This window comes from Panthera onca, chromosome A3 (genome assembly GCF_046562875.1).
Source record: "Panthera onca isolate mPanOnc1 chromosome A3, mPanOnc1 haplotype 2, whole genome shotgun sequence".
NCBI lineage: Eukaryota > Metazoa > Chordata > Mammalia > Carnivora > Felidae > Panthera > Panthera onca.
This window is the reverse complement of record NC_138341.1, coordinates 79959317-79968395: the sequence shown is the minus strand read 5'-3', so window position 1 is coordinate 79968395 and position 9079 is coordinate 79959317. Positions and strand designations below refer to the sequence as shown.

Sequence of the window (9079 nt, the reverse complement as noted above, 5' to 3'; positions counted from 1 at the left end):
CCAATGGGCACATAGTTCCCATTGGGAAGTAATGATGGTTATTTAAAAATGAAATTCAAATATTATTTTTGCTTTCACTTTATGTGTATTATTTTTTCAAATGCCTATTAAGTTGTTATGTCACAAATGCTTATTAAGTTGTTTGGCCCTACTTCCTTCATAAACTGTTAAGTATTTCTTTTGGCCTAGGAATGCTGTGAAACAAAATTACTGAGACTCAGTTCCATGATCAATCAGTATAATCCCTCCCTTGAACACATCTTCAATTTCTTTGCCCTTTTCTCCATGCATTATACTTGCTTTGCAAAACCTCTACCATTGTCAGATCCAAACCACTCCCTCCTCTGTGCCTGCCTCTGGGCACCTAGACTAACACAAGCCTTCCTGACGGCCTCCATCCCTACTTACCATGCAGAGCCAGAGTGACTAGAAAGTCACTTTATTCATTAAAACCCTTCAATGATTCATTGCCCTCAGAATACAGTCAAAACACATTCGTATACTCTAAGGGGCCTTTCATGATCTGACCCCTACTTGCCTCTCCAACCTTTTTTCAGCATACTCCCCACCAATGTCCTTCTGTGCTTTGCACTATGCAGTTTCTGGAATGTTCCTGGTTCTCCCTCCCTTCTGCCTTTGCACATGTTGCTTCCTCTGTGGGGAGTGGCATTTCCCTAGCCAAATTGACCAGTATCTCAGTTTTTACTGAGATGTCACCCTCTCTAGGAAGCCTTGCTGACATCCTTTTTATGTTCCCATAGAACACTCTTGGGTAGCAGCTCTGAACCTGTACTGCAGGTGCCTGTTTATTGATTTGTCTCCTCCCTTCCTATATTGGAAACTTTTTGAGAGCAGGAAATGCATTTGTTCCCTGGTGACCCAAGTGTAACTGGCATTCAGAATGCTTATCACAACTAATTGTTAAATCATCCTGAATTTTGTGAACTATGTTTTTTAATTATAGATATATATACCTGTCCATGGTCTTTTTTTACTCTGTAAAAACAGATAATGTGTTTAGAAGAATTAAGTCTCAGTAATCCAATTCTGACTCCAACTTCCTTTCTAAGTTTCTGTGGGTTTATGCCCATTCTTCCTTGTTATTATTTCATCTTTCAGCATAATGTGCTGAATGCCTTACAATGATCAGCATGTTCGTCTTTCCCATGAGTAAATCACAGGAGTTGCAGTGTGAGTAGATCACCCAAGGGACTTGAGTACAGATCTCTGTTTTTTAATGGTTTCATGTTCTTATTTTCTGCTTTTAGTATTTGAGAGACTAGATGTGGATGTTTTCAAGGAAAGTTGACTGCCAAATAAAGAGGTTAAAGGGTAACAGAGCTACATCCTTTCCCAGGGCTGTGCCTACAAGGGCCTGCACTTCTATAGGCCCCTTGAGATGTCAGTAATGATAGAAATCTCAAAAATAAATTTTAATGAAGCTCAGAAAAGAGGAATAAGGCAGAGTGTCCCAAAGCATCTCTCAAGTGTGGGAGTCCAGAGTGGCTCTCTCAGTTGCACTACCCAAAGGTCAAACCAGCTCCACTTAGACTGGGAAAGACAGTCCCCATGAGAATCAATGGAAGTAAATGGAAGAATGAATGTAGGTGACTGGACAAAATTGAAATAAAAGGCTCTTCAGACATTGTGTAATATATTATGGGATAGCATAACAGAATATTCTAGAATGGGCAAAAAAAAAAAAACCCTGGAAAGGTTGTATGAAGGATTTTAGAGTTTGTATACATTTTATTCATGTACTCTTCATCTTTTTGTCGTTTTTTATCTAAAGAGGAATGGTATTTTTTTTCTTCCTTATCAGAGGCTTTCTAATAGCACTAAAATGCAGTCATACTATCTTACTATATTCTATAGAGGTGTTGCCAAGGTCAGTTAGCTGCTCCATGTTTGTGTTTTTTTCTTGAGAAAATACAAAAAAAAAAAAATCTTTTAATAGAGAAAATTGCAATTGAAATAAATGGTACATTTCCTGTAGAGTTTCCAGGTTATTTTCCAATTTGAAAATCGAGTTTTGTCATTTCTTGTTAACAGAATGCTGCCATTTAGAGATACACATTTAAAAAAAATTAATAAGGGCTTACCATTGTTTTTATGTGGGATCTCAGCAGATGAGGATACCCTTAGTTGCAGTGAGCAGCTAATTGTGAGCCCTCTGAAATTACGCCAATGTATTAAATTATGACGTCTCAGAAAAACATGCACCCTGCTTTTGCTGGGTCAGAGACAAGAATACCGAAGTTGAAGTGCATCTACAAGTCTATAAAATGGCAAAACCCAAAAAGGCTTGAATAAAAGAAACAAGTCATTCGAATATCCTCTGAACTACCAGTAAACAAGTCTCAGCTCTGCAAAATCAGTCTTCAAAAGAGTGCTGTTTCCTAAGTACATGCAAACTCTTCGAATTATCTGAGGTGAGGGAATAAGGAAAAAAAGTGTTGAGCCTTTGCACAGAGGTTCGCTTCATGTTTGTTCATTCCAACAATAAAGCCTATTATAATACCAATGTGGGATCTCTTGGCAAAGCGACACAGCCAAAAGGGGGTGGGAAAATGGTCCTTATGGAACAATTGTCTTTTGCCGGAAGGCCCTCAATTAAAATTGTATTTAAGCATACAAAATGTACGAATTTTTTTTTTTTTTTAACATTAGTAGAAAATTGCTTTCGCGTATAACCCCAGCGCTGCACGTGGGATGGGATACCGCCGTTGGTTTACAAATATCCAGGTGCAATCCTGGGCGGGAACTCATGGGACAAGAAATGGTGTTTGCGTCTCTGTGGGAGCTGGCGCTGAATCACTTAAACCCCGTGGCGCAGTGTTCATTCCCCCTACGTGGGCCATGATTCTCGGTTGCTCCCTGACATAGGAAAGTGTCAGTTCGTGTGTGTCCCTTTCTCCGCTAGATGTCACTGTAAATCAATTGCTTGTGGAGGGGGACCGTGTGTTTCTCGCGTCTTCAGACAGTGCCAGGATTTTAAGCATGGTCAGTCCCCGCACTTGTCTCCTCCCAGAGTGGGAAGTCCATCGCGGGACCGGGGCGGTGGTGGGCACTCGCTGAAGCGAGAGCAGCGCCTCCTCGGGCGAGGCGACCCAGGCGTGACGACCCGAGTAGGAAACCCGCAGCTCGTGGGGTGTAGGGCAGGCTGCGCGCGGCGGAAGGCGGGCCCGCGCCGCACGCCTCTCCGCCCCCGCTAGCAAGACGGTCACGTGCCGCAGAGGCGCTGCCCCCTGCGGGCGGTGGCGGGAGGGCGGGGCGTGGCCAGGCAGGCAACCGCGGAGCTCCGAGGCGCTGCGCCCGCGGTTCCGGGTCGCCCGGGACAGGGCGCGGGCCAGGCGCGTGCGCCGCTCAGGGATGAATGCGAGCCGGGGCGGGGACAGTCGCTTGCCAGCCTAGCGCGCCCCGCAGGCCAGCGCAGGAGGAGAGCGGAGGGGGCGGAGCCAGGGAGCGCGCAAGCAGTGGAGGGGGAGGGGCGGGGCGGAGTTGCGGCGCGCGCGCCCGCGGGAGTCGGGGAGGGGCGGGAGCAGCCGCGGAGCGCGCGCAGGGCCGGTTGCCGTGAGCGTGGGGCGAGCGTGGGCCGTGGCGCGGCTGTGTGACTCCTTCCCGCGACCCTTTCCCCCGGCCCCCTGCAAGGGTACTGTGCGGCGGCGGTAGGGGCACCGGAGCCCTCGAGGCCGAGCAGGCAGCGGTGCCCGGGCATGGTGGTCCGGGGCAACGCGGAAGGTGAGCGACCCCCGGGCCGGCGGCGGGGGTGGGGGAGGGGTGGGACCGGACACGCGTCGCCCGGAGGCGCCGCAGACCCGCCCGAACGCGGACAGCCTGAGGCGGGGCCGGGGAGGGCGCGCCAGCCCGGGCACCGCAGGCCGTCCTGTCGCGGCCTGGGCGGCCCGCGGCGTCCCCAAGCGCGGCAGCTGCCGGGTTATGTAACGCGTGACCTCCCCTTCCCCCTCCGCCATGGCGCGGCCGGCCGGCGGCCGCCGACCCTGCCTCCCGCAAACGGCCGCCCCACAGACGCGCCGCGCCAAAGAGTCTCGCACGGCGGCCCTTCTCTCGGTTCTCCCTGCGTCCCACCGACGGACGCCACCCCCGGCCCCGCTCACACCGCGCCGCAAACTCCTTCCTGCGTCGGCGCCTGGGCCGGCCATTCATCCCCGCGCCATTCATTCATGCGCGCGTTTGGTCGTCGGCTCTTCAGGCATCGCAGGATGTCTGCTGGGGCCGGACGCTTGTGTTCCCCGTCGCAGGCCATCCCCTCCCCCACCTCCCGTGACCCCTATATCAGACACCCCTCCCCCGCATTGGGGCCCGAAATCGGTGTTGGACTGTCTGAAGACAATTTTCATTCACTTAGTTTTCCTTGTTCCCTGTTTCCTTAATACGCAGGGCACCTTTCCCCAACTGTCCTTAACAAGTGCCCTTTTTCACACTTCCACTCACTGTTAAAATGATTAAGTCCCTGTGTGGACCGAAAGGGCTTTTCCTTATATATTTAACGGCTCTTCCTACCTAAACACTCTGTGAGGAAATCTTAATATACCACTCCTTGTTTAAAACAAAATACTTGCGGATGGTCTAAGTTTACTATTTCTGTTTCTCATGCCTTCTTAGGTCACGTATAGAGTAGAAATGGTATCATTTAGGTGAAAATAATGTGGACTACCACATCCCATAAAAGGACCTGTAACTAACTTCTAAGGACTTTTATGTAACAGTTCTCCATTCCGTGTGTCTGCCTGGTCTCTGTGGCCTCTGCACTTTAGTCTTGGGGAATTAGCCGTTTCTTCGTTAGGGTTGGGCACACCACAGCCTTGGTTCTTGCTGTGGAGCAGTACACCGCAGTCCATCCTGTGGGGGTACGGTCGACCTGCTTTCCAGACTTCCCATCTCTCCTTTCCCACATAGCCTTGTCTTAGACGGTGCAAGTGCTGCTAGCAAGTGGTTCCCTCCCTGTTTCCTGTGGTGGACTCTGGGAGGTTCACCTAAAGTTCCTTTTCCAGGAATTTTTTTCAGGTCTAGGAAGATCTCCATTCAATTCTTAGGCTGTTTATTTGCCACTCAGATTCTACATGTGTTGTGATTATCTTTTTATCCATATTCTCTTTTTCTCTTTCAGTGTGTACCAAACTCGTCTTTTGTCAGAATTTTACTCACATTTTATTGTAAACAATACATATTTAAGATTTCCCCCTCCCCCCAAAATGTAGGAATCACTCTTTTAGGGTTAATGTTTATGATACCTCAAGTGGAAAATAATTTTTCAAAATAATATTTGAATAAGTAGGACGACTCCATCTTCCCCACCCCAACTTTAAAACTCAGTTCTCCATGAGAGAGAGAAACCCTGTCCTCACCAGCAACAAGCTAGTCATTAATAATAAATTGGGAAGACTACATATGATACATCTGATAGTCCTTTCTTTGGCAGTTGTTGTGGTGGAAAGATAAGAACTTTAGAGTTAGATGTAGATGTAAATTCTGGCTTATTAGCTCTGTGACTTTGGACAGTTTAAGTTACTCTTATCTGATTTTTTCCCCTCGTATAGAATTTCCTCGTGTTATTTCTTACTGTAGGTAGCTGAGGATTAAATGAGTCTTTCAATGTAAGGCATCTAGTGAGTACCTGGTATACAGTGCTGCTCAATAAATACATACATACTTGCTTGCTTTGGTATACTTCTTTATTGCAATTCACCATCTAGAATGAGCCAGGAAATGCTGGAAACAAAGCATGAGAGGAGAACTGATCAGAGGAGGGGATAGGTACTTCTTGTCTCTGAATAAATGAACCAACCCTTAGCTAAAGAGTAGTAAATCTCTTTCTGCTTCTCAAGAATGTACAAGTGTATGTGGCATATTATCCATAATAGACTACATTAAACAGTACTTCTAATTGAAGGAAATATGTATTAACCTTTTTTTCTTTTATATATAGCATCAACTGAAGCATTAACTTGGATATTAAAAAGGAATCTTTTAAGTTGTTAGGAATGAAGGATGAAGGGAGGAAGCATATTTTATTTATTATTTATTTCTTTATAAGTAGGTGTTTATTTTGAGAGAGAGAGACAGTGTGAGTGGAGGAGGGACAGAGAGAGTGAGAGCGAGACAGAGAGAGAGAAGAGAGGGAGAGAGAGAATCCAAAGCAGACTCCAGGCTCTGAGCTGTCAGTGTAGAGTCCAACATAGGGCTCATACCCACGAACCGCAACGCGAGATCATGACCTGAGCCGAAGTCGGAACCTTAACCCACTTAGCCACTCAGGTGCCCCTCGTATTTTAAACAGTCCTTTTTGGGAACGATTGGGGTTGTGTGCTCTTCCTTTAGTGTCTCATCTACTTACAAACAGTACTAAATCCACTATGAGTTCATTTCTTCCTTAGACTGTTTTAACAGTGCCCTCCCTGGTATCCCTGTTTTGTTTTTCTTCCTGACTGATCCCCGCCTAAGAATCCATGGTCTTTTTAAAGACATAAGTCCTGTTGTCATCCTTGGGCTCAAAATCCTCTGAGAAAGCTTCCTGTTTACCCTTAGGGCATTACATGACTTGTCAGCTGCCACGACTCGACTCTTCATCACCGTGCCCCAGTTCCCTGGTCCTTTTGTCATTTCTTGAACTAACCAAACTGTTACTACCTTACCAGTGTTAAACTTGGTGTTCTCTTAGTTGGGCCACGCCTTGCTTCTGGTGGTTATCTTGCCTTTACATCTTCTGTTTGCTCATCAAATGTCATCACCTCAGAGAGGCCTTCCCTGATCCCTAAAATACAAGCCAGCCCCGATCTTTCTACCACTTTTTGATTCTTTCATTTTGCTTTTTATTCATAGCATTTATTTGGTGAAAGTCACACTGTTGACTTATTTATCAGTTTGCTCCAATGCCTCTCCCCCACTAGAGGGCAGGGACCTTGTCTTACTGTTCTCACAGCTCTGTTCCCAGTGCTCAGAAATGTGCCTGGCACATAGTAGGTGCTCAAAAGAACTTGTTGAATGAATGGTATACTTAATTTAAACATGGCTCTGGAGTCAGACAGCTTGGGACAGAATGTTGTCTCCTATCATTTACTGATTCTGTAGTCTTGGGCAAGTTAATATCCTTTGATGCCTCAGTTTGTTCATCTGTGAGATGGAGACTGTATATACCTTATAGGATTATGCTGAGTAATAATTGAGTTAATATATGTCAAGTACTTAGAACAAGATTATTTTATAGTTTATAGGAACAGTATTTGATGTTAGCTTGGAACATTCACTTAGCATTTTGTTTTTGCATGAGACAAATGTGCAATCATTTAATTTTATATTTATGACTTTTGCTGGTATTTTTGGCTACCAAAGTTGTATTAATGGAACTCCTTTTTATTTTTTTTTATTTTTTAAGTTTATATATTTGAGAGAGACAGCATGAGTAAGAGAGGGAAGAGAGAGGGAGAAAGAAGAATCCACAGAGCCTGATATGGGGCTCGAACTCATGAAACTGAGATCATGACCTTAGCTGAAACCAGGAGTTGGACGCGTAACTGAGCCAACCAAAGTGCCCCTGTAAACTTATTTTTAAAATAAATACATCTTGTGAATGTCTAGAATGGATTAAAAAATAAACTGCTGAGGATGGTGACCAGTATTGGTTGTAATGTGTAAGTCAGCTTTTTCATTCTGTGATCTGTGGAAGATGCTAGGAGAGATTATCTCAGCAGCTGCCCACCAGAGTAGCTTTTACATATTTCCTTTTGAAGTTCTGCTGGAGATGGGACTGTGGTGATGAAAGGACTTGCTGGAGGCCCAAGACGGAAAATCCTGGAAGATCAAGTTGAAGGATGAGTCCTGTAGTATTTGGGAAAGAGGGGTGTTTATCATCTTTGGCATTCAATTTCTGTTATTTTTTGTTACGGATCCTCCCCTCCCCCATTGTGTTTGGCTCTTGACAAGAGCTTATAGTGACCCAACTCTACTTCTTATCTTTTTTTCCCCTTTCTGTTCATCTTTTCATAGTGGGATTTTGTTTTTCCTTTAATATTTTACAGAAATGGAGAGGAAAGAATTAGTAACTTTGTAATAATAGATGATTTGAGCTAATGCAACTTGAGTTCTTAGAAACTAAGATTCTGCCTGTAGTAACTGCACTTGCTTGATACCAGTTATTTTTACTCAGTCCACGTATCTTTATTTAGGTGCTTCTTTGTAGGAACATACTTCTTTCTTACTCTGAACTTTAACAAATAGGATCCTATCAGTGGGCCTTAAACTTAGGAAAAAAATTCAAAATACTGCTTCTCTGTGTAACATTTGTTCCAAAATTTAATAATAATTGCTAACTTATTGAACATTTACTATGTGTCAGGCTCTTTGCTGAGTGCATTGCTTCATTCAGTATTCACAACCACTCTGAGGTAGCACAGTTATAAAGAAACAGATTTAGATAATGTTCCTTGGGCCAGTCACACAGTTATGAAAGGATTTCAGGATTTCAGTCTACTACCTGAGTCCATAACTCAAGGTCATAACTACTTTTCTCTGAGGCACATAAAAATATGGCTTCTGGGGGTGCCTGGGTGGCTCAGTCAGTTGAGTGCCTGACTCTTTAATTCAGCTCAGGTCATGATTCCAGGGTCACGGGATCAAGCGCTGCATCAGGTTTTGTGCTGGGCATAGAGCCTGCTTAAGGTTCCCACCTGTGCTTACTCTCTCTCTCAAACTAAAAACAACACCAAAAAAACCTCATGGTTTCTACTTGGAAATTTGCCATCATATTTTACCATGTTATTTGTGTGTGGTGTTCCTATAACTACAAGTAGTTTCATTGTTTGTGGCTAAGTTTTGTTTTTTGTTTTCGATTTAACTATTACACTTAAATGCCTAAATGTTCTGTAAGTGAGAAACGTTTTAATAGGTTGATGATAGGCAAAATTATTTTTTTTCTCATCTTATTACAGAGCTACAAATAAGTCAAAGCATGTCCATCATGGAAGGTCACCTATGTAAATAGTTTGAAAAAGTTTTGCTTGATAGATGCGAGGCATCAGGTTTAAGAAAACATTGTACCTTTAAATTTGCTTAAGGCTAA

At 44.6% G+C, this 9079-nt stretch overlaps 1 protein-coding gene across 6 annotated transcripts in view; it reads left to right on the top strand.

Moving 5' to 3' along the window:
- The first annotated feature begins 3481 nt into the window (after nt 1–3481).
- REV1 (REV1 DNA directed polymerase) overlaps nt 3482–9079 on the top strand; it is a 93082-nt gene continuing 87484 nt past the window's right edge. For 3 of the 6 annotated variants that reach the window (XM_078444390.2, XM_078444391.2, XM_078444388.2), the window contains exon 1: nt 3484–3741. The gene's annotated coding sequence lies outside the window, so the exon portion shown is untranslated. Of the gene's footprint in view, nt 3742–9079 lie in introns of all 6 variants that reach the window. The other 3 variants (XM_060645404.3, XM_060645385.3, XM_060645394.3) reach the window with 3 other exon arrangements.